The sequence below is a fragment of the Balaenoptera acutorostrata genome, chromosome 9 (genome assembly GCF_949987535.1).
Source record: "Balaenoptera acutorostrata chromosome 9, mBalAcu1.1, whole genome shotgun sequence".
NCBI classification, from domain to species: Eukaryota; Metazoa; Chordata; class Mammalia; order Artiodactyla; family Balaenopteridae; genus Balaenoptera; species Balaenoptera acutorostrata.
This window is the reverse complement of record NC_080072.1, coordinates 111,500,683-111,525,926: the sequence shown is the minus strand read 5'-3', so window position 1 is coordinate 111,525,926 and position 25,244 is coordinate 111,500,683. Positions and strand designations below refer to the sequence as shown.

Sequence of the window (25,244 nt, the reverse complement as noted above, 5' to 3'; positions counted from 1 at the left end):
GGAGTTAAGAGGGAGACTTGCTGTGTTTGGTTCACTGTGGCAGAAAGGTCTGTGCTGAGACGGGTTTGGGGTCTCCAGTGTGTGGGTGATCGCTGAGAACCCCGGAGTGGATGCTGTCCTCCTGCGGGTTATGCGGAAGGACGTCTAGGAAATGTTAACACTGAACTGGGATTTCCTTAGGAATGGAAACTCTCAGGCGCGTTTATAGCCTGAGGAGAAAGGTAGAGAAAGAACCTGGTTGCAAGAAATTCCCCAAAACAAATGTAAGTTGGTGCAGCCACAGAGGAGAACAGTATGAAGGTTCCTCAGAAAACTAAAAATAGAGCTACCATGTGATCCAGCAATCCCACTCCTGCACATATATCCAGACGAAAAGATACATGCACCCCTAAGTTCATAGCAGTACTGTTTACAATGCCAAGGCATAGAAACAACCTAAATGTCCATCGACAGATGAATGGATAGAGAAGATGTGGTACATATACACAATGGAATATTACTCAGCCATAAAAAAGAATGAAATAATGCCATTTGCAGCAACATGGATGGACCTAGAAATTATTATACTAAGTGAAGTAAGTCAGACAGAGAAAGACATACCATATGATATCACTTACATGTGGAATCTAAAATATGATACAAATGAACTTATCTATGAAACGGAAACAGAATCAGGGACATAGAGAACAGACTGGTGGTTTCCAAGGGGGAGGGGCGTGGGAGAGGGATAGATTGGGAGTTTGGGATTAGCAGATGCAAACTGGTATGTATAGAATGGGTAAAAACAACAAGGTCCTACTGTATAGCACCAGGAAATAAATTCAATATCCTGTGATAAACCATAATGGAAAAGAATATGAGTAAGAATTTATATATATATATATGTATCTATGTATAACTGAGTCACTTTGCTGTACAGCAGAGATGGGCACAACATTGTGAATCAACTATACTTCAATAAAAAATAAATTAAAAAAAAAGAAATTCCACAAAACATTGTGAGCCTGTAGAATGGGCCTTATACAAGGTCCACTGTAGTTGGACCTCTTGACCCAAATTAGAAAGCCACCAGCTTTTAGATCTGCTTGGAATTTAACAAAGTTCAGCATGAAAATAGGATGGTGTTTACCAGTAACCCCCAACACGGGTCTAGTGGTTTCCCTTATATTATTTATTTTGCATTTCTCATTAACTCTACAATTTAGGTATTATGAATCCATTGTTACAGAAGAGGGAAACAAACAAACAAAGCCCCAATGGGAGAGGACACATGCCCAGTTAGTGCCCAAGCAGGCTTTCAGCTTTAACCCCCCAGCTCTAAATCTTATCACTTTTTAAAAAAGACACTGTGTACTTTTCAGCTTTTTCAACACCTCTCCTAAATCATTTTGTGGCTACTTAGTATAACTCTTTTTACCGCTTGCTTCTATATGCTGCTATTTTACTATTCTGATGAGAATCCTAGTAAGAGGACAAGGACAACTAAACATGGGGGGAAAATGCAAGTTCATTTGCCATTAATCACACACTTTCCTTCTAGATAGCATGCAGACGATGCAAAGGCAGTGATCCAAAACAATGCCAATAAGCATTGAACGGGATTACTAAAAGGTTTGCGTGCTCCCCCCAAAGAGAGCAGTTCTGGTAATTGCAAATGAGTTTAATCTGTTTCACATCTGAATTATCCTGGGCTTAGTATCCAAATTGGTTTGCTTCTCGAGTTTTTCAGGTCAGCCTCCTGCACACTCTCCCTTGTCAAGGGAGAGTAGGTCTGGTGAAGAGCGGGCACAGCTTGGAGCCGGTCTGCTCATAAAGCCGGGGTATATTGCACACCTACGCTCTCAACTCAAATACGATCTTTCTCCCAAATCTCCTGTCACCCCCATTTCTGCTCCCAGCAGAAGTAATTGCTTTTCCTCTGTACTCCCATTGCACATGCCAATATTATACTATATGATATAGTAACTATATCACACACACAGTAGTCTGAAGAGTTAAAAGTGCAAACCCTTCCTGGATTGACTCAGGTCAGCCATTGTTAGCTGTATGACCTTGGAAAGGTCATTTAATCTCTTTGTCCCAGTTCCATCACTTGTAAAATGGGATGTTAATAATACCTACCTCATATGATTCTTTCATGTATTAAACAACTTAATACACGTAGGGAACATATAGCAGCTCCTGGTACCTAGGAATTACTATATAAATGTTAGTTATTATCATTCATTTCCTTAAAACACTCCCTATTTCACTGACCTATGAGAATCTTTTAGGCAGTGGTCAGTCCTTAATTATTTTATATTTTCCCCCATAGCACTCTGTGAAAAAGAGAAGTTCAGTTACCGCTGGTTGGAAGAAGAGAGAGACTCACCTAATTGTCAGTGTCTGGCGATTAATGAATTGAGTGATGAGAGAGAGGACATAAAGCTTGTGGGCTAGTAGCTGATGCAGAGTGTGAGCATTCAGTAAATCTCTCAAGATTCCTTGTCGCTCTCATCAAGGCATCCACCTGCTTTATGGATGGATTCCGTCGTCTTCCAACTCCTTTTGTCTAGGTGGTACGCAGCTGGGGAACACTGGGTCAGAGGCTCTGGTGTTGGATCTCAGGGTCCAGGGACCAGTGTGGTCCACAGCTGTCCAAGAATCATCTTGGAGGAAACTCCGGAGGGGAACCTTGAGGGATAGACAAGTATCAGATACATAAGGAGGGGAGGGGCCTGCCATGAAGCTTTTGTCTTTCGCTTGGTGCTGTGTGGTAAAACAAGCATGAAACCCAAGGAACAAAGACCTGAGGGCACAACCTCCACCCTCATTGAAAAGGTCGTTGCATTAATTAGGCAGGAAATTGGAGGAAATTTATTCCAATGGATTCTTTAAAAATGAGAAATTAGACAATACTTTAAAATTCTGGAAGTGTGAAGCTCCAGGTTCAGAGACAAAGAGGGAATGAGAACAGTTGTCCCTCAGTATCTCTGGGGGATTGGTTCCAGGACCCCCATGGATACCCAAATCCTCACACACTCAAGTCCTGTATATAGAATGGTGTAGTATTTGTATATAACCTACTCACATACTCCCGTGTACTTTATCTTATTTTTCAATTGAGGTATAGGTGATTTATAATATATTCGTTTCAGGTATACAAAATAGTGATTCAAAACTTTTATAGACTATACTCCATTTATAGTTATTATAAAGTATTGGCTATATTCCCTGTACTGTATAATATATCCTTGTAGTTTACTTATTTTATACATAGTATTTTGTACCTCTTAGTCCTCTACCCCTATATTCCCCCTCCCCCTTCCCTCTCACCACTGGTAACCACTAGTTTGTTCTCTACATCTATGAGTCTGTTTCTTTTTTGTTATATTCACTAGTTTGTTTCATTTTATAGATTCCATATATAAGTGATATCATACAATATTTGTCTTTGACTTATTTCACTAAGCACAGTGCTACCCAGGTCCATCCATATAATTGCAAATGTCAAAATTTTATTCTTTTTTTAAGACTGAATAATATTCCATTGCATATATATACCACATTTTCTTCACTCATTTGTTGGTGGACATTTAGGGTGCTTCCATAATTTGGCAATTGTAGATAATGCTGCTATAAATATTGGGATGCATGTATCTTTTCAAATTAGTGTTTTTGCTTTTTCTGGATTTATACCCAGGAATGGAATTGCTGGGTCATATGGTAGTTCTATTTTTAGTTTTTAAAGAAACCTCCATATAGTTTTCCATAGTGTCTACACCAATTTATATTTCCACCACTTGTACAGATGTTCCTTTTTCTCCACATCCTCGCCAATATTTGTTAGTTGTGGGCTTTTTGATGATAGCCATTCTGACAGGTGTAAGGTTATATCTCATTGTGGTCTTGATTTGCATTTCTCTGATAATTAGCAATGTTGAACATCTTTTCATGTGACTGTTGGCCATCTGTATGTCTTCTTTGGAAAAATGGTCTTCTGGCCATTTATTAATCAGGCTGTTTTTGATACTGAGTTCTATAAGCTATTTATATGTTTTGGATATTAACCCCTTGTTGGTCATATCATTTGCAGATATTTTCTCCCATTCAGTTGTGCAAAGGCTTTTAAGGTTAATTATTAACTGTTTCTTTGTACCTTTGCCTTAGGAGACAAATCCAAAAAAAAAATATCGCTACAATTTATGTCAGAGTGTTCTGCCTATATTTTCTTCTAGGAGTTTTATGGCTTCCAGTCTTAAATTCAGGTCTTTAATCCACTGGGGTTTCTTTTTGTTTATGGTGTTAGAGAATGTTCTAATTTCATTCTTTTTACATGTAGCTGTCCAGTTTTCCCAGCACCACTTATTGAAAAGGCTGTCTTTTCTTCATTGTATATTCTTGTCTCTTTTGTCCTGGGTTCATTGACCATAAGTAAGTGGGTTTATTTCTGGGCTCTCTATTCTGTTCCATTGATCTATGTGTCTGTTTTTGTGCCAGTACCATACTGTTTTGATTACCATAGCTTTGTAGTATAGTCTGAAGTCAGGGAGTGTGATACTTCCAGCTCAGCTCTGTTCTTCTTCCTCAAGATTGTTTTGGTTATTCAAGGTCTTTCGTGTTTTCAAAGAAATTTTTAAAATTGTTTGCTCTAGGTTTGTGAAAAATGCATTGGCATTTTTATGGGGATTTCATTGACTCTATAGATTGCATTGGGTAGTATGGTTATTTTAACAATATTAATTCTTCCAGTCCATGAACACAGCATATCTTTCCATCTGTTTAGGTGGTCTTCAATTTCTTTCATCAGTGTCTTACAGTTTTCCAAGTACAGGTATTTTACCTCCTTAGGTAGGTTTATTCCTAGGTATTTTATTCTTTTTGATGCAATGGTAAATGGGATTGTTTCCTTAATTTCTCTTTCCAATAGTTTGTTAGTGTATAGAAATGCAACAGATTTCTGTATATTCATTTTGTATCCTGCAACTTTACCAAATTCATTGATGAGCTCCAGTAGTTTTTTGGGGGTGTCTTTAGGATTTTCTATGTATAGTATCATGTTATCTGCAAACAATGACAGTTTTACTTCTTTTCCAATTTGGGTTCCATTTTTTTTTTTCTTTTTCTTGTCTGATTGCTGAGGCTAGAACTTCCAATACTATGTCGAGTGAAAGTGGCAAGAATGGGTACCCTTGTCTTGTTCCTGATCTTAGAGAAAATGCTTTCAGCTTTCCACCATTGGGTATTATGTTACCTATAGGCTTATCATATATACCCTTTATTATGTTGAGGTATGTTCCCTCTATACACACTTTCTGAAGAGTTTCTATCATAAATTGATGTTGAATTTTGTCAAAAGCTTTTTCTGCATCAATTGAAATGATCATATAGGTTTTTTTTTATTGTTAGTGTGGTGTATCACATTGATTGACTTGCAGATATTGAACCATCCTTGCATCTCTGGGATAAATCCCACTTGATCGTGGTGTATGATCCTTTTAATGTATTACTGGATTTGGTTTGCTAATGTTTTGTTGAGGATTTTTGCATCTATTCATCATTGATATTGGCCTGTAATTTTCTTCTTTTGTGGTATCTTTATCTGGTTTTGGTATCAGGGTGATGCTTGCCTTGTAGAATGAGTTCAGTAGCATTCCTTTCTCTGTAACTTTTTTGGAATAATTTGAGAAGGATAACTCTTAACTTTTCTCTAAATGTTTGGTAAAATTCACCATGAATCCATCTGATCATTGACTTTGTTAGGAGTTTTTTTGTTATTGTTGTTGTAGTTGTTGTTGTTGTTATTACTGGTAATTGGTCTCTTCATATTTTCTATTCTTCCTGGCTCAATTTTGGGAGATTGTACATTTCTAGGGATTTGTCCATTTCTTCTAGGTTGTCCATTTTATTGGCGTGTAGTTGTTCACAGTAATCTCTTGTGATCTTTTGTATTTCTGTGTTGTCAGTTGTAACTTCTTTTTTAATTTCTAATTTTATTGATTTTGCCTCTCTCTCTTTTTTTCTTGATGAGCCTGCCTAAAGGTTTATCAGTTTTATTTATCTTTTCAAATAACCAGCTCTTAATTTCATTGAGTTTTTAATTTTTTTCTCTATTTTATTTATTTTTGCTCTGATCTTTATGATTTCTTCCTTTCTACTAATTTTGGGTTTTGTTTGTTCTTCTTTTGCTAGTTCCGTTAGGTGTAAGGTAGATCGTTTATCTGAGATTTTTCTTGTTTCCTGAGGTGAAATTTCATCAACAAAAACTTCCCTCTTAGAACTGCTTTGGCTGCATCCAATTGATTTTGGATAATTGTGGTTTTGTTTTCACTTGTCTCTAGGTATTTTTGATTACCTCTTTGATTTTTTTCAGTGATCTATTGGTTATTTAGTAGCTTATTGTCTACCTCCACGTGTTTGTGTTTTTTGCAGTGTTTTTTCTTGTAGTCAAGGTCTAGTCTTACTGTGTTGTGGTTGGAAAAAATGCTTGATATTATTTCAGTTTTCTTAAATTTATCCAGGCTTGTTTTTATGACCTAGCATGTTGTCTATCCTGGAGAATGTTCCAGGCGCACTTGAAAAGAATGTGTGTTCTGCTGCTTTCAGATGGAATGCTCTATAAATATCGTTCATCTGTTCTAATGTGCCATTTAAGGCCAGTGCTTCCTCATTGATTTTCTGCCTGAATGATCTGTTGATTGATGTAAGTGGTGTGTTAAAGACCCTTAGTATTACTATGTTACTGTCAGTTTCTACTTTTCTGTTTCTTAATATTTGCTTTATGTATTCAGATGGTCCTATGTTGGGTGCATATATATATTTACAATTGTTACATCTTCCTCTTGGATTGATCCCTTGATTATTATGTATGTACTTTTAATCTCTTGTAACAGTCTGTTTTAAAGTCTGTTTTGTCTGATATAAGTATTGCTACCCTAGCTTTCTTTTGCTTTTCATTTGCATGGGATACCTTTTTCCATCACCTCACTTTCAGTCTGTGTGTGTCTTTAGATCGGAAGTGAGTCTCTTGTAGGCAGGATATATACAGGTCTTGGTTTTGTATCCATTCAGCCACTATAGAGTGGCTTTTGATTGGAGCATTTTGTCCATTTATTTTTAAAGTAATTTTGATATGTGCGTAATTATTGCCATTTAAAAAAATTTTAAGCTTGTTTTTGTAGTTATTTTCGTTCCTTTTTCTTCAAATCAAATTCCTTCTGATTTGATGACTATCTTGTATTAGGTTTGGATTCCTTTTTCTTTTTTGTATGTGTATCTATTATAGATTTTTGGTTTGTGGTTACCATGTGGTCTCGATATAGCAATCTTCATATATATGTGATTATTTTAAATTGCTGATCTCTTAATTTCAACTGCATTTTAACAAGCCTGCATTTTTACTCTCCTCCCCTCACGATTACTGTTTTGACATCATATTTTGCCCCTATTTGTTTTGTGTATCCCTTAACTGCTTATTCTGGATATAGTTGATTTTGCTACTTTTATCTTTTAACTTTCCTACTAGCTTTGTACATGATTGATTTACTACCTTTACTGTATATTTGCCTTTACCAATGAGCTTTTTCCTTTCATAATTTTCATGTTTCTAGTTTGACCTTTTCTTTTTCACTTAGAGAAGTCCCTTTAACATTTCCTGTAAAGCTGATTTGATAATGCTGAACTCTTTTAGATTTTTCTTGTCTGTAAAACTTTAGAACTCTCCATCAAACCTGAATGAGAAACTTTCCAGGTAGTGTATTCTTGGCTGTAGGTTTTTCCCTTACTTTAAATATATTGTTTAAATATATTTTAAATATATTTAAATATATTGTTCCACTCCCTTCTGGCCTGCAGAGTTTCTGCTGAAAAGTCTGCTGATAGCCTTACACACCCTTGTATGTATCTTGTTGTTTTTCCCTTACTGCTTTAAATATTCTCTCTTTATCTTTAATTTTTGCCATTTTAATTACAATGTGTCTTGGTATGCTCCTCTTTGGGTTGATTCTATTTAGGACTCTCTGTGCTTCCTGGACTTGGATGGCTGTTTCCTTTCCCAGGTTAGGGAAATTTTCAGCTATTAATTCTTCAAATATGTTCTTTGCCCCTTTCTCTCTCTCCTTTCCTTCTGGGACCCCTATAATGTGAATGTTAGTATGCTTGATGTTGTCTCCAAAGTCTTTTATACTGTCCTCCTTTCTTTTTATTCTTTTTTCTTTTCATCTCTTCAGCTTCAGTGATTTTCACTACTCTGTCTTTAAGCTTGCTGATCCATTCCTCCGTATCATTTAGTGTACTGTTGATTTCCTCTAGTGCACTTTGCATTTTAGTTATTGTATTCTTCATCTCTGGTTGTCCTTTATATTTTCTATCTCTTTATTAAAAACTTCTAACTTCTCACTCTGTTCATCTGTTCTTCTTCTGAGTTCTCTGATCATCTTTATGATCATTATCTTGAAATCTTTCTCAAGTAGATTGCCTATCTCCACTTCACTTAGTTCTGGGTTATATCTTGTTCCTTCGTTTGGAATATGTTCATCTGTTGCCTCATTTTGCCTAACTTGCTGGGGGTTTTTGTTTTGTTTGTTTCGTTTTGTTTTTTTATGTATCTGGTATCTGATAGGTTGGTTACATTTCCTGACCATGGAGAAGCAGCCTTTTTTTAGGAGATGTCCTATGTGTCCCAGCAGTGCACTCGTCTCTTGTCACCAGAGCTATATGCTCTAGGGCAGGGGTCTCTAACCCCCGGGCCGTGGACCGGTACCAGTCCACAGCCTGTTAGGAACCGGGCCGCACAGCAGGAGATGAGCCATGGGCGAGGGAGTGAAGCTTCATCTGCTGTTCCCCATCGCTCCCCATCGCTGGCATTACCACCTAAACTATTGCTCACGCTACCACCAGAACCATCTACCCCATCGCCTGCATTACGCCCGAACCATCTCCACCGCCGGTCCATGGAGAAATGGTCTTCCATGAAACCGGTCCCGGGTGCCCAAAACCCCTAGACCACTGCTCTAGGGGTTCCCCTTATGAGGGCTGTTTGGGTCTTTCTGTTGTGATGGGCTGACTATGTGGGGGGTCTGGTACACGTGGCTGGTACTTGTTCTGGTTAGTTGCCGGGTCCTGCCTTGTGCTGAGGCTGCTGGTTGGGGGGACTGGGTCACAAGGTGGTTGGCGGCAGAACCCCTGGGGGCCCTGGGGCTAGTTCTGGCTTTCTGGTGGGTGGAGTTAGTGTCCAGGAGACCTGTTGGCTGAAGCCAGCTCCTGGGTCTATTGCTAGCTTACTGGTGAGCAGTGCTGGGTCCTGGGACCCGGCTGCAGGGCCCTGGTGTTCCTGGGTCTATTGCTAGCTTACTGGTGAGCAGAGCTGGGTCCTGGGACCTGGCTGCAGGGCCCTGGTGTTCCTGGGTCTATTGCTAGCTTACTGGTTAGCAGAGCCGGGTCCTGGGACCTGGCTGCAGGGCCCTGGTGTTCCTGGGTCCAGTGCCTGTGCACTGGTGTTTGGGGCAGGGTGCTGGGCCCTCTGGTGGGCAGGGCTGTATCCAGGGGAAGCTATGGGCTCAGACTGTCCTAAGGCAGCCTGTCTGCTGGTGGGTGGGGCTGTGTCCACGCTCAGTTAGCTGTTTGGCCTGATGCGTCCCAGCACTGGCACCTACAGGCTGTTGGATGGAGGTGGGGCTGAGTCCGGGACTAATAACCGAGAGGGAGGATTCCACAATGACACTCGCCAGCACCAGTGTCCACGTGGTAGAAGGAGCTCCCATAAATGGCTGCTGTCAGTGTCTGTGTCCCAGGGGAGCTGCAGTGGCCTCCTGCCTCTCTGGGAGCCTCTCCAGGATCAGCGTTGGGTCTGACCCAGGCTCCTTTCAAATTACTGCTTCTGCCCTGGGTCCCAGAGCACGTGGGATCTTGTGTGTGCCCTTTAAGAGTGGAGTCTCTATTTCCCACAGAAAACCCCCTTCTCTGGGTTTCCCGAAAAGCCCCGTTGGCCTTCAAAACCATTCGTTTTAGGGGCTTATCTTCCCTGAGCAGGACCCCTGGGCTGGGGAGCCCAATGTGGGGCTCCGACCCTACATTCCTTGGGCAGAACCTTTGCAATTGTGATTATTCTCCTGTTTGTGGTTCACCCACCCGGGGTTATGGGACTTGACTACAGCACAACTCTGCCCCCCTACCCATCTCATTTTGTTGTGGTTCCTTCTTTATATCTTTAGTTGTAGATGATCGTTTCTGGTAGGTTCTGGTCTTCTTCATCAATGGTTGTTCTGCAAATAGTTGTAATTTTGGGGTGCCTGTGAGAGGAGGTGAGCTTAGGGTCTTCCTACTTCTCCGTCTTCCTCACAGCCCCTCCCATGCACTTTAAATCCTCTCTAGATTATTTACAGTACCCAGTACAGTGTAAACGCTTTGTAAATAGCTTCCCCAGCAGGGTAAATTCGAGTTTTGCTCCCTGGAACTTTCTGGAGTTCGGGGGAAATATATCACCTCCGTTGTTGGTTGAATCTGTGTAACAAAACCTCTGTACTGTACTTCTGGAAACCCAGGTGGCCACCAGGAGTTTGGTGAGACAAGACTCCTCATGCGGGGAGCCTTTTGCTCCAGGCTGTGGCCACCACACTGGACCTCAGGGCTTCTGGCTGAACGGTCGGGGCCTCCCCTGAGCGCACCGTAACCGGGCCCTTGTGGTCTGAGCAGGCGGACCCTCTTGCAGAGCCTCAGCAGCACGGCCTTGGGATGGCGAACCCCTGTCCTCCAGCAGCTGGAGGACGGACTCCCATGTCAGAAGCGCCGGCCAGCGGTGCTGAGAGCCAGGCCGTGTGACTGCAGCGGGCCTGCTGGCCCGGGCTCGGTTCACGCCGCGTGCTCCGGCTGCCCCCAGACCACACATAGGTTTTGCTCCGAGTATGTTCCCCCTTAATTTCTAAATGTAAATGTATTTCAAGGGAAATTAAATCCATGGGTTTTTAGTTCATTTACCCTTAAATCATTAAAATGCTGTTTAAGAACATTAGGCATCCAAGGAGCTTTGCAAGCCGTTCTCATAAGCACTTGAAAGACTCTTTTCTCTGCTCAGCAACAGTTTCATCTGCAGCAAATGGATGCCTGCACGTGGGGTTCCTTAGGATGTGAGTCTGGCTTGGAATTCTGGATCAACATTTTATGTAAGGGTAGGGGCCCTACAGCCAGTGAAGTATACACGCCTCTCAGTACAGGGGGACATAAACATAACTGCACTCCTTCTGCCAACTGGGAGTCGAGGAAAGGGTCTTTCATTTACCCCTGAAATCTTGAGCCACTGAATGTCCCTCACCCCTGTAGCACTGCAAGGGAGCAATTGTCCCCTTATTCAAACGACGCTTAGAGAAATGGGTCCTGTCACCCGAGATCTCAGCTGGTGGCCCTGAGTCGACCGTTCCACCTGTGAGGTTCTTTCTCATTCTGCTCATCTTGGGCATTTTCCCTGGATGAGAGCTCCAGCTGGCTTTTTAAAGCACTTACAAATAATGGAACTTTACCAAATAATGGATTCAATATTTATTCATTCATTTGAGAAATATTTGTCACAGGCCTCGGTTCCAGACACTAAGTGAATACTTAGCATAATCCTCAAGATAGGCATTAAGATTTTCGTTCCATAAATGGGGAAGGGGCATGGGGCTCGGGAAGACAGGCAGAAGGTTTAGTTACTTGTCTAACCTGGAAACCCTCTGTCACTGTGCCAGTGCCTCCCAGGCAAGGGGCTGCCTGTATTACCGCACTGCAGCCGCTGATTTGGATGACTTCTTTTTAGTAGCAACTTGGCTAACGCAGGGCATGTTGGCTCATGGGTTAGTGGCTTGAAGCCCTGCCCTTTACGGAACCGGCACAATGGCTGCTGTGTTGAGTAGAGATGTTGGTATAAAACATGCAATCATAGAAGGGGGGAAACCTTATTCGGTTCACTAACAGAAGAGAATTTATCCATATCCCACAGACATTAAGTTGAAAGCCATACGATAGGTTTTTAGTGCAAGTCTGGCTGGAATGGCTGTGGTAGCAAAAGCAGAATGAAATTTGGGATCGGGCATGGTGCCTACTCATTTGAACTGGAGCTGTTACTTTTCTGCTAATATAAGTATAACAGAGTTAAAGGATTCAGGGGCACTTCCCTGGACCACTGAGGATGAAAATCGGGTGGGAAATGAAATCCAGTCTTTCCTTCCACACCTGTGCGGAAATGTTTGGAGAAGGAGGAGCCACTAGAGGGCGCCGTCCGGGCAGCCGGAGAGATGGAGGGAAGGGACCCTGCGCTGAGATCCGCAGGAAGAAGCTCATCCACCAGATATGATGCGATGGTCGGTCTGTAACCTGCAAACAAACCATTACTCCTTAATCATGCCGGCCTTGTTAACTTTCCGTGACATGCCCTTAGCGCTGGTAGGGTGGACCTTTTGCTTCCTTCGTGGGACTGAAGGGAGAGGATCTTCATTCCTGAGCACTGCGTCACATTCCGTCAGCAGGTGCCCTGCGATCAGTAGCTTTCAGGCTTATTGCATTTTCTGTCTACCCAAATTTTACCCTATAGTGGTCACATTACGGGCTTAACCTTGGCCTTAACAGTGGTTCCAGAATGTCCTATAAACCGGTCTTCCAGGAACATGTGCTGAGTACCTTCTGACATTTGTACCGTGTTGTAAAAGGAGACCCCAAATTAAAGATAGCCTGGCTTTTGGCCAGGTTGCTCTAAAGTAACAAGAATAGCAAGACACATAAAAGAAACACGCAAAGAAGTAGCGTACAAATAAATACAATGAGTATTACTCCGTGGGTATCGTCTCACACTTGGAGAGCAGTTTTCAAAGAGTTTTCACAGACGTATCTCATGTTATCAGTTTATCTTCCTCACAACTTTGTGATTTGGGAGGGCCTTTATCAACATGCCTATTTTCTAAAACTGTAAACAGAGGCTCAAGGTGGTACAGCCGAGATCACAAGGCTAGTTATTAACAGGGTCGGGACTCAAACTTGGCTTTCTTTTTTTTTTTCAGTCGAAAACGCTTTCACGACTGGGAGATGCTTCTTGGTTTTTAGTATACATATCAGTGAAACAGATTAATTCCTGATTTTCCACAAAGAAACAAGGGCATGTGCATTAAGCGAGTTAAGTCCCTGGCAGAACAGAGAAGGTAGCCAGCCTCTGGGATATCTTTCCAGCTGACCTGACCACTGACCCTTTCCTTATCCCCTTTTAGCTGTAGCTGTAAAGGTTCCGCATGTGGATACTGTCAGGACGAGAGTCGCAGCTATCATTTACCGTCAGATCGGGCTTGGTATAGCTGGTGTGAGGGTTCCTACATAAGCCAGCAGTGGCACAATCCCCAGACCCACGGCCTCTCTGGCTGCTGCATTTCCGTTAGGCTTGTGCACCTGGGCCAGGCGGTGTCCAGGGCAGGCCCCAGATGTGCACAGCCGGTCAGCCTGTGTCACCCAGGGGCCAGGCGGTGTCCAGGGCAGGCCCCAGGTCTGCACAGCCGGTCAGCCTGTGTCACCCAGAGCTCCACACGCCCCCTGCGCTCTCCTCCTGTGCTTCATCCGACTTCTCCAGACCTCTTCCAGGAACGAATGCGGTCTCTGCTTCTCGTGGCCTCAGCACATCCTGCCAAGATGGGGCTAGGTCCTGGCTAGGCTTGAAGGGTCCTAGACCAAGTCTGGGAGGGTCCGTGGAGACACAGTACCAGGTCAGGAAAACGTGGGGCTGGGAATCGGGGGAGAAGGTCAGGAGGAAATGCATAGGGTGGACCGCCCGTCAGGCAGGTGGGCCTCGGGGACCGGCGGGGGACAGACACCGTGAGAGGAGGCGCCCATTCTCAGCAGCCTTGTGCTGATGGGCGGCGATCCGTCCATGCTTGGGGCAGGAATTGGGGCCAGACGTGAGTGCCTGGTTTACAGTAAGTGCTTGGTTATTGTATATTGTTTCTTCTCCTCCTCCTAAGGGCACCAAGGTTGGGGAGTGTCTGCTCACCGTGGGCCGACCCCCTCAGCTCCTTTTCCCAGATCGGCTGGGCAGGATCAGTTCCATTTATCATAAATCCGGAGATAAGTGAGGTATGGCTGCACGTTTCATTGTAGAGTTTCCTAGAAGTTCTCTGGTGAGGGTACTTGTGAATTCCTGAAGAAAATAAAACATAATAGAACACATCCTCCCTCCTGCTGGGTTCGTTTGATAAAGATGAAATGTCAGCAAACCCATGTCCTCCAGCCTTCACTCGGCCAAGATGGGCTTATGTTAGCGGTTCTTTCTCCATAGTTTGTGGCCCCTGCCTTTGATTCTCTATTCTCAAGACCAGGCTGAAACCACAGGGCACCAAGAGGAAGGCCAGGTCGCAAGTGTTTCACAGAAACAAAAACCCTCTGATTATAATCCGGCTGGCGTGGGCACTGTGGCTGGAGTGGTCATGGTGGGGACACGGTCTTGAGCTTGTTTTGTGACTGGGCTGGAGGACAGTGCTTCTGTGAGAGATCCCACAACAGTGGGGACGTTTCTTATCCCAAAAGTGACAAAACACTGACCAGTATTGGAGGAGATTGCAGCAGTGTTTGCAGACATTTGCCTGCCTTCTCCGTGGGAGGATGGATTGTTGCTTCTCTGTAGAACTTGCTTTAGCCAAGGTCATATGGGCAGAAACAATGGTGTCAATTCCAAGGAGAAATTTTAATTCAACAGGCCTCTCCTCTCCCTGCAATGGGAGACAGGCACTAGACCAGTGAGGGGCTGCCTTACCAGTCTTGGTGCAGACTGAGGGCCAAGTGTGCTCAAGAGTTGGGGTCATCTGTTATCGCAGCTACACTTTTCCCATCCTGACTGCCTTGAACCCCAGAGATCTCTGACCACAGGAGCCAGCAACGTGCAGAGCTCTTGCCAAAACATAGAGAATGGGCCAGTTGTGTTTTCAAGTGACTAGATGGGTGAAGACTTTTAGAAATATCCCCCGTGGCCTCGGTCTCACCCACGATCAGGCAGATACCTTAATTCGCCTTCGGTCAGCTTGGGAGCGTTTTCAGAAGACAGGAGGCAAAGGCAAGCAGGGCTTGCTGGGTCACTTCAGGACCTAGGCAATAAGGCCACTACTTTTAACAAGTCTGTGGTGAATGGCACAGGGCAGTTGGTGTCGATCATGGGTGACATTGTTTCCTGGTGCAAATCAGGTGGGCAGCCTTCCTGGCTCTCGCGGGCCCTGGGAGAGACCTGCTCTCCAGATGGAGTGAGCAGCACACCTGCCTGTGCTGGGTTCTTGGGGACTTTCCTCCCTTTCTAATCAGGGACTTTCACACCTCTTGGAGCTTGCTTTTCAGAAATGAATCTGAGACACTTAGGAATATGGTATTTGTATTCTTGACACCTTCCTTATAATTGTCGTTTGCTGATGAGGTTGGTTTTGGTTTCGGTTTTCTCATCTAAGCCTCTCATTTATATTTTGTTCTGAAACACAAACAGCTTTGGGTACCAGGGAAGGCCTTCATTTCAAGAGAAATTGAAACGTGAGAAGACTTGTCCCACCTTTTCAAACTAAGCGTGCAGGACACGAGGCTCTGATACTCCAGGCCCCGTTGGCAAATCCCAAACCGGACCCAGCATCCTGCCCCTGCTTGGAAAGGCTGGTCTCCACCTTTATCTTTCTCCCGAGTTGCAAATGCACATTTAAGACAAAGCGGAAGTGTTTGTTTCTCCTCTCCTCTATTATCTTTCTGTTTCCTGGGGCTCTGTACTTCCTGCTGGCCCTCACTGGAGACCTGAATACGGATCCTGGATGTGCAGCCTCCTGCAGGACCAGGGCCCGTGGGGCTGGCAGAATGATGTGACTTTGGACATGTGCTTTTCTCTTTTCTCAGTTTCTTGGATCAGTGTAGAGGAGGCACACCGGGTCTCAGGTTTTTGGAAAATAAAATTAAATTAGCGAGCTAGGTGGACACACCAAAATTGCACAATTTAGGTCCCATTTTCCTTGGGTTGTTTAGACAGATTGGTGCAATCTGAGTTAGCAGTTTGATCCAAAGGGGGAGTTGATTACTGGCTCTGAAATGAGCTTCCTTCATCCCCTGCGTGAGCTGGTTGAGACACTGCATCTAGCAGCAGCCAGGAAAAGCCTGCCAACCAGGGAGGGAGGAGAGATGGGGGAGGCGGGAAGAGGGGCCTCGAGAAAAAGTGGGAAGGTCGGGAGTTGCTAAGGACTGCCCTGCCAGGCCTGCTGCTGATTTACCAGGTGATGAACGTCAGCTCCATGAGGCAGGCCTGGAGATGAAAAGGGAGCCCAAAGTGCATATAAAGCATTCTCCCTTTGCTTAGAAACGGACAGCTGATGATGTTTCTCCAGGAGCCTGTGGAAGGGCTGGGCCGGCCACAGTCCCCTGGTCCCCATGGCCTGTGAGATGCTTCCTACACACCCGACAAGGCAAAAGTTTCTTCTGCAGCTTTTAATCCATAAGGTTGTGTGCCAGTTTTCCACAGTGATGACAGGCTGCCGGTGGTGTCTGCAGCATGCCGCGCACGCCCCAGCTTTCTTGTCCTTCAGCAAGAGCTATTTTGCTCATCAGCTTCAGTACGAGGGAAGAATTGCCGGCTCCTGTGAAGATCTTGCCATTGGGTGACCTGATAAGCAGAATGCAAATGTGCACGTGTAGCTGGAGACCGGCATCTGAAACCTCCACACGGCTGTGGGAGTGCATTTTCTAAGTGGTTTCACAGACAGAGATGCAGGGGTGAAGAGGGAACAGGCTAGAGGTGAGAGCTGCTGAGGGGGATGGAGAGACATGGAGTTTCCCGATTTCTTGGTCTGGGCTCCAGGGTGATATAAATTGCTTGATGTCTGGGTCAGATCTTTTGGGCAAAATATTCATAACAAAAAAAACAAAACTCATTCTAGTTTTTGTTTTGTGTGTGTGTGTCTTTTAAATTAGATATTCGATTTTTTTTTTTTTTTTTGCTTTGGGAATTAAAATAGCCATTTACCCAAGGAATATTATTTGGAAGACATCTTTTAAAATAAACATTGGATTTCTTCATAATTCTTTATAGGTAGTTTTGTGGTACACTATTACATATTGTTTTCATTTTGTAAACAATTCAGCAAACTTTTTATTAGCTCCTGTGATGTGGCAGACATGCTACTAAGGGATACAGAAACAGGGCTCTTGCTCCCAAGAACCTCTCAGCCTCGTGGGACAGTCAGATGAGCAGACAGGGGTGTCTGAATGCACATGGCAAGTGCTCTTCTAGGGGTAGTTTCTGGGAATTATAGGGACGTGGAGAAGGAGCTCCAAAAGAGCTATCCCTTCCCGCAGACAGTGATGGGAGAGCTGATCTGTGCAGGCTGGAAAGGGGGTTCCTGGAGGAATATATGCCTTCAGGTTGCCGCTAGGATCTTGAGACGGCTAGAGCGAAGGGTCCTGGTAAGAGGGGGAGCAAAGAGACGAGGATGGACATTAGTTGGGATATTATAAACGTGGAGTCCTGTCTACCATGCTAAGGAATTAGGATTTTATCCTCAAAAACAAAGGGAGACAGAAAAATATTTAAGCAGCAGAGTGAAATGATCAGATATGCATTTTGTAAAGATGCTTTGATAGCCAAGAAAATGGACTGGCAAGAAATGAATACTGGTGGCACAGTGTGTTAGTAGCCATTCTGATAAATTAAATAAGAAGTGATGAGGGGGGACTTCCCTGGCAGTCCAGTGGTTAAGACTCTGTGCTACCACTGCAGGGGGTACAGGTTGGATCCCTGGTCAGGGAACTAAGATCCCACATGCCGCATGGTGCAGCTGAATTTAAGGAAAAAATAGAAAAGAAAAGAAAAAAAAAATGATGAGGGCCTGACCTTAAGACCATGGGATCATAGAAAAGGGAGGTTTGAGAGAATCTAATCTCAACAAGTAGAAAGGTCAGGATCTGTTAATACCTGAGACTTGGGAGAAGGGAGGGAGGGAGGGAGGGAGATGTAGGCAGAGGTGGTCCCCAGGATTCTGGTTCTAGAAGCGGGGTGGATGAAGAGCCATGTTCAAAATGGGGACTGGGGTGAGAGGAACAAGCTGAGAGCAGACTCTGGGGGAAGATGTAGGTTTAAGTTTGGATCTGTGGTGATGTCTAGTAGGCAGCTGAATAAATCTGAGTTCAGAGAAGAATTCCGGCCCAGATATAGATGTATAGATTATACATAGTAGACTGGTCAGTGCAGTTGGTGACAAGGGTGTGGAGCAAATGATGAACAGTGATGTGTGATGTGAGCAGAGCTGAGGGTAGGGCAGGGCGTGTTGGGGACCACACACACACACACACACACACACGCAAGAAACTGTACAAGTCCAGGGAGACGAAAGGAAGGATGTGGCCAAAGAACTGGGAGACATTTTAGGAGATGGTTTCATGCAAACCAAAGTAGGAAAGGGTTTCAAGGACAGAGGGGTCAAAATGATCACTAAGAAGAAGACAGGTCGTAAAAATTTATCTTTTAAACTTTACAAACCAGAGCTCCTTGAAGGTTAGTGTTGTGTAGGAATGGAATCTGGATGGCAGTGGGATGGAGTGAAGGGTGAGGGAGGGAAGAAGAGATAGCACTGAATGTAGAAACTGCGAAGTGCCTCTGTCCAGGGAAGGAGGAAGGGTGATGCATTTGAGACGATAAAACAAAGGAAAACACAGGAGACAGAGTCCTGCCTCTCAGCCTCTTGGTCTTTACTCAAAGTAAAAATTTCCTCATTCTTATCCAATCCTTTACTCTGTCTTTAAGAGGCCTTCCCAGTAGTAAAAGAGGCAAATTTCCCCTCAAGGGCACATTCACAACAGGCCTTATTTTTTATAGAAACCCTTAGCAACCTATGCTAAGCAAATAGTGGGATAAACAGAGTAAGATCTGATCTCATCTTGTATCAATTTTCTGGAAAGACACAAGAAACGGTGCTGGTGCAAAGTTCTCTGAGATGAGAAAATCACAATTCAAGGCAATGCAATGCTTGTGTCATCTACTCCCAGAAACCTAGGTTCTTTCTTTTGCAAAATTCAGCATTTTACTATCCTTCTGGCTATTCTTCCTTCCTGAGACTTCACATTTACCTTCTCTTCCTTCTTTTCTGTCCACCGCCCATCTCTCAAACTGGATTCATCCTCAGTTCTCCATTGTGAATTCTTCATTCTGCTCCGTACATTTTCAATAGTACTTTTTTTTCTCTGATGTGTTGGAGTAGCTTCCCTGACAAATGGTTTTTCTCTTTAATTTTCAGGCAGCCTTTTAAGATCTTTTAATGCTGATAATTAAAAACAACAGTAGGTGAAAGACACCTTTTCCCCAATGGATGAAATTTCCTAAATATTTGGACATGAAAAATTAAATCTAAATTCTATGTGGGAGAATAGTCATAATTGCATAATCTGTTATAAAAATAAAAGTATACTCTGGTTTCTCTTCAGATTGTATAAATCTTTCACTATTTAATAAAGATTTCCGTGGAGAGGAACAATTCTGAGTCTTTACCCAATTTTTTGAGGCCTTGCTCTTGTGAGGCAAATTAAAAAAAAAAAATTAAAAGTTCCCAGTGACATGAGGAAGCAGAGAAGGGCTAAAACCACTAAAACACACAATTTTATAAAATTTAGAGAAAAATTTCATGATTAGGAGACATTTATCAGACCACTTACTTTGTCACATTTTTTGGCAGATCAACCTGCTCATGGCAACATCTTTAGACAAATAAAAATGAACTGCATGGGGCATGAACACACTTGTGAAGATGGTGACAATGACACCCGTCTCCTTTCTGGTCTCAGTCTACTCAGCCTCTTCTCCTGTGGAGAAGGACCTGTCGGATGGGGACCTGAAATGTTGCTAGGGTGGAGCGCGGACCTTGGATCCGAGCTCTCTGGATGAGATGCTTCTAGCCATCCTCTCTGCAGGGCAACCATGGTGACTCCTGGGCCCTAATCAACCCCCTGCCTCTTAAGAGCCACTCCTTCTCCCCCAGGGTCCTCCAACCAAAGAGTAGGCACTTCATCTTCTCTGTGAATGAAGGAGAGTGTCAGCTGGTGCGAACGTGTCTGCTGGGCTTACTTGTATGTATGTGCTTCTTCTTAAAGGGATTCTAACTTCAGAATCTAGATGGAACCAGGTGTGTGATATTGGACATCCCTGGGGTAGTCACCTCACTGTACCTGCAGGGAGAAACCAGCGTTCTCCCCTTTGACGTCCTGCTTTTAACCTGGGCAATAAGGAGAGGAGAAGATGAAGGCTTAAGAAGAAAGGTACCCGGGGTACAGCCTAGAGATGCTTCCATCAGGCATCTGCCTCCTGCGGTTAGACCAACGCTGGGGGGAAAAGAATTGAGTCAGGTGGTTTTGGATCCTTCAGTGGATGGGCTAGCTCTCTAGCAGAAGGCCAGCTTCCCAGGGAGGAAGAGACCCTCACGTGGGCAGGCCTGGGTGTTGAGAGCTTTTTAGCAAACCACCAGGAAGCGATGCCACGGGTGGTTTGGAATGTGATCTAAGCACCGAGGGACATTGGCTGACTGCGGAAAGGCTCTACGCCCTGGGAGCCCTGAGCCCTCGCTTCAGTGTAATTGCAAAAAGCCAGGTAACAGCTGAGCCTGCCATTTGGGCAGCTGGGGTCCTCTCCCTCCCTGAGGGATTGGCTCTCCTGCAGAGAAGTCTTCTTCTGCCATAAGCCCTCCCTGCAGCTCACACTGGCACTCAGAGCCATGGCCTTTCCCTGCCCCTCTTCAGAAAGTGGCTCCTGGCTGCGGGCTGGCTGGCTCTCCCACGGCCCAGAAGCTGCAGGAGTTCTCCGTGCTTTTCTCCAAGCTGCAGCAGGACGTGGGAGGCTTGATGCCATCCCGATTCAGCTGCCAACACAGAACCTGCCCCCGCGCCGCCCGCCATCACCCTCTCGCTGCCCTTTCAGGGTCCGGCTGCAGGGCCCCGCCAGGAAAGGTCACCCCGTGATGCCACAGCTCTCGGCATCCTGCTCCCCCGCCAATGGCTGCTAAGGGTTTCAGGCTGTGAAATGAATATTTCATTACCTTAGGAAGGGGAAAAAGATTAAATTAGTAAAATGATGATAAGAAAAGGATAACCTGACTTCAACCCTTTTATTATGCTTCCCAACTAGACAGCAAATTGCGTTCTGGGGCTTCTGCTTAGATGGCTGTAAAGAATCTCACTTTTGCTTTCAAATTAACCTGTCAAATCATATATTTATAAAGGAATGAAGGGAAGAAAATGAGGGGCCTAGGTAGTCCTACGCATCAATTAGAGGGAAATTAATTACAATTTACCTGCGTTAGCGCATTCATACCCTCAGATTACTGAAGGGATGTCTCTGTAACAGGAAGGGAGTCCAAACAGACCACTCGGTGGGGGATGGAGAGGGAAGGGTACCCTGGGTCCACAGCGAGGGGGGAAGGGGGGGACTGCTGGTGATGTAAAGGATGCTGGCAAGTAGATGTCCTGTATGTTGATGCAGAAGCCTCTAATGATGACATACTTTGATGAAGCAGCTTCTGAAAGGACCTCCATGCTCTGCAGTAATGAAGTGGGCATTCACGTGCAATAATACTGCAAACCTGCAAATAAGGATAGAGCCTCTCGCTGTCAACAAATATCACAGAACAAAAGGCAAATGCACGTTTCCTCTTCCTGTGGGGCACTGATAGGAAAGGATCACAGCAGAGGAGGTGAGGAAGGGATAGGAAGGGGCGTCTGAGCCCCCTTTTAAGTAGCTCCTCAAGTGTGCAGAATGGCATCGGATTCTGAAGAAAGTTCGGGAAAGTCACGTAGCATAGGACTCCTGAACACCGAGGTAGGAACAACGCGTGGGAAAAAAGTCAGCTACTTAGCAGATTATACTTTAAATCTTTGTCTCTGTTTCTCTTAACTGCGAACAAGGATGCCGTTTTGCTTCATGCAAGAATTCCTGAGGCCCTCTGGAAGGTCAAGGGTAGATGCAGTCTGTTCCCCGGGGACCTCACACCTGCTCCTAGTCCTGGTGGGAAAGGAGAGGTTTCGATGGCTCTGTGGTCTTTTTCACCCCTGGGAAGCTCAGCTGAGATGTGTGCTGAGATCCAGAGAACTCCAGACCAGAGCTCCCTGCTGGGTCTCCCAGCTCTTCTCTCTGGACGTCCTGACACCTCCTGTGATGGAGCAGACACGGGCACGAGGGGCGTCTGCACCGCCTGCTGGGTGAGGGACCGAAGACCGGGTTTGGGTGGTTGGCAAACCCTTGAGCGCTTGAAGACTCAGTTTCCTCATCTGAAAAATTAGGTTAGTTAAAACTGCAGTGTTCTCACCCCATTCTTCTTTTAAAGATCACAATGTACATATGAAAGCTCTTGGTGAGCTCTAAAGAGCTGTACAGATTCAGGGAGTACAGATGCGCCGCTGCAGGCCGCTCTCCCTTTAAAAGGGGTGCTTTTTTCCAAGCCAGTACATCCTTCCTCCCTCCCCCCGTCTCCCATCTTCCTGCACTCCAGCAGCCGAATGCAAAAACAACTTTGCCGATCATGGGGGAGTCTCTGAGGCCCATTAGATCTTTGTTTTCCTCTTTAAAAAATTGTTTTCTCTCCCCTCTGGGGTTGATGAATTATTGATGTCTTTGAAATAGTTTCAGAAGCCACTGTCCGGGGAGACATTTCCCTGGCGGGGGACCGTGTGGCTTCCTGACGGCGCGCCCCGTTCTACTCCACGGCCGCTCGCCCGGCTCTGCCCCCATCGGGCACAAATGCTTCCAATGGAAGCACCCATTTCACTTGCATGACTAGGACCCTGGGGTCCATTGGAGGCTCCTGTGGCCCTGCAAGAACTGGGGAGGGGGGGAGGGAGAGAGCCAGGTGCCCAAACATCACAAGGTTTCACGTTTTAAAGAGGGCGCTTTAAACCATCGCCACGCACAGCTATGGGTTCAAATAACGGGAGCCCTGACGTGTGCTGATGCGGCAGCTAACGGCACAGGCTGTGCAGTCCTGCGCTTAAGCCCCGCCGTTCAGTATCTGTGTCAACGTGGGCAGGTTTCACAACCTCCGTGAGCCTGGGCTTCCTCCCCTGTAAACTGAAGCTGATGACAGAACATCTCGGGGTTGTTGGAGGGTCAGGCGACATCCACACGGAGGGTTAGCCCAGTGCTGGGCAGACGGCGAGGGTCCAGTCCGCGTTAGCGGGTGTCATCACTGCCCTTGTGCCTCCAGCGTGCAGTTGATAGATCTGTGAAGCTGTTTCCTCATTTGTGAAGCGGGGGCGGGTGAGGAGGGTGAAGATGTCCAGGACGCGTTTCCTGAGGCCACCTGGAAGGTGCAGTGAGATGACCAAGGGGGCTGCGCCCGCAGGGCCCGGACCGAGGCGAGAGCAGGGTGAGCGGGTGGGCAGCCTCAGTCCTTCCTGGAGGCGCGGGCTGCGGGGCCACGGGCTGGTGTCCCTCTGCGGGCAGGGACAGGTTCTCTTAGCGGACAGGCCCTGGACGGTGCCCTTCCCAGTGCTGCGTGGAAGCGCCTCGGTCCCGTTAGGCACCGCTGTTAGTTACTCACGTCCGCGCCCCCCCCTTCCCCGGCATCGCCATCCTCACTGCCCCGCAGGGACTCTGCTTCGATCTGGCCACGGAGCCTCCTCTGACCCGGGCGTCTGCCGTTCAGACCGCAGGCTCACCGAGCGCAGCCTCAGGGGTCACCTGTGCAGCCCCAGGAAGCAGACAGGGCCTTTGTGCGCCTGCAGGACGCTCTGACAACGAAAGGGACGAGGCGTCCGCAGCTGACTGTTAAACCGAAAACCGGCGTTTATTCTCTCAATGACAGTGACAGGTGTGGCCGCGGGGACTGAGGGACTCTGGAGGGGGCAACTGGTTTATCGGTAAAATATGGAATAGTAGAGGGGATAGAAAAGAGGAAACTTAAACTTTGTGTCTTTTTTGCAATGAAGTTGGCATTGCTGTACGTGGAGCGGGGAGGACAGGAGATGCCTGGGGCTCCCATTGCCTTCCCTCACAGGTAGGCTGGGAAGAGTAAGGAATGGGAGTTGTGGTGGGAAATACACGGGTTTTATTCTGTACTGTCGAAGTGGAAGATGTTCTCATATCCACACATCAGGGTTAGTCTCTTGTAGGACCTGCTGCAAATGTTGTCGTTGCCAATTCTTAATTTCTGTGACCCCATTTGCAAGTATCATGGTGCGTGGCAGACTTAGGGTGAACAAAAAGCTAAACAACAGGCCTTCGCAGGGGAAGAGGAGGGCCATCAATTTAGATATTTCAACTGCTCAGTAGAATTGAGGTAGACGTCTGGGTGCTTTGCTTTCCCCAGATCAGAGCGCAGGTGGATTGTGGTGTTCCGACAGAGGAGAACAGGCTGGCAGTGGGGAGGGACTTTTCTCCCCACCCCTCTTGGCCTCACTCTCTCTCCCTGCCCCAGGACGGAGGCAGCAGGCCCCTTGGGAGTCAGAACCCTGATCCTGAATCTCGGTGGTTACTCTGCCGTGTCATCCTCTAAGAACTTCCCTCCTTTCCTGTGTCAGCTGTCACCCTGGGCAGCCGCGCCCCGACCGGGTGCCAGGTGTTTTCCACACTTGGAGTCAGGGTCTGAGCTGTGTCCTTGTCCAAGCCGATGCTTCCTGCCTGTCTGACCTCGAACAGATCACTTAAACTCCGGGCCTCGTCTCTGCCATTTGTAGGGTTGGGGCACCAGGACCGTCCCCGATTTCCACCTCTGGGGGTGGTGGGGACAGAATGAGGACTGCTGTGGTCTCCTTGGCCGCACCAGCCCTCTGTCCTGCAGGCCTGGAGGCCAGTCTCAGGAGACGTGGGCAGAGCTTCCAAACCAGTGCCCCTGGGCTATGAAAACCAATGCCCCGTGGTGATTCCCCTCCTCATCTGGGGGAGGTTGGAGTGAAACAGCCATTTCCATTTCCTGATTGCAGCAAGGAGCAGGGTCCAGAGGTGAGGGGGCGTCCACAGGCTTCACTCCCAGCCCCCCCGCCTCCTCGGGACTCTCCCTGTACAACTTACCTGATCGACATCATCGGGCCACAAGGTCCGTCAAAGATGGAGTGAGGCAGTGGGCAAACCTCACTTCACAGCACCTGGACCACAGAGGGGGCCTTCAGTTGGCAGAGAAGGAGAGGGAATCGAAGCTTCCTGTGCATCTCCCCAAGGGAAGAGGGAAATGAGACCCCTGGTTCTAAAGGGTGACTAAGTGTCTGCCTCTAAAAGGCAGTTACTCTGGGGAAGGACTGTGGCAGAGCCCTGGTCCCATAGGATGAAATACTCG

General features: G+C 45.9%; 1 protein-coding gene and 1 non-coding gene across 3 annotated transcripts in view; both read left to right on the top strand.

The window, feature by feature from the left end:
- The window catches only part of LOC103020984 (opioid-binding protein/cell adhesion molecule), a 1,085,929-nt gene that overhangs the window by 357,879 nt on the left and 702,806 nt on the right, over positions 1 to 25,244 (top strand). The gene's annotated exons all lie outside the window — the stretch shown is intronic.
- On the top strand, positions 19,397 to 19,512 carry LOC114238098 (U5 spliceosomal RNA). Its single transcript, XR_003623520.1, has one exon. It is a non-coding gene; the product is annotated as a U5 spliceosomal RNA (small nuclear RNA).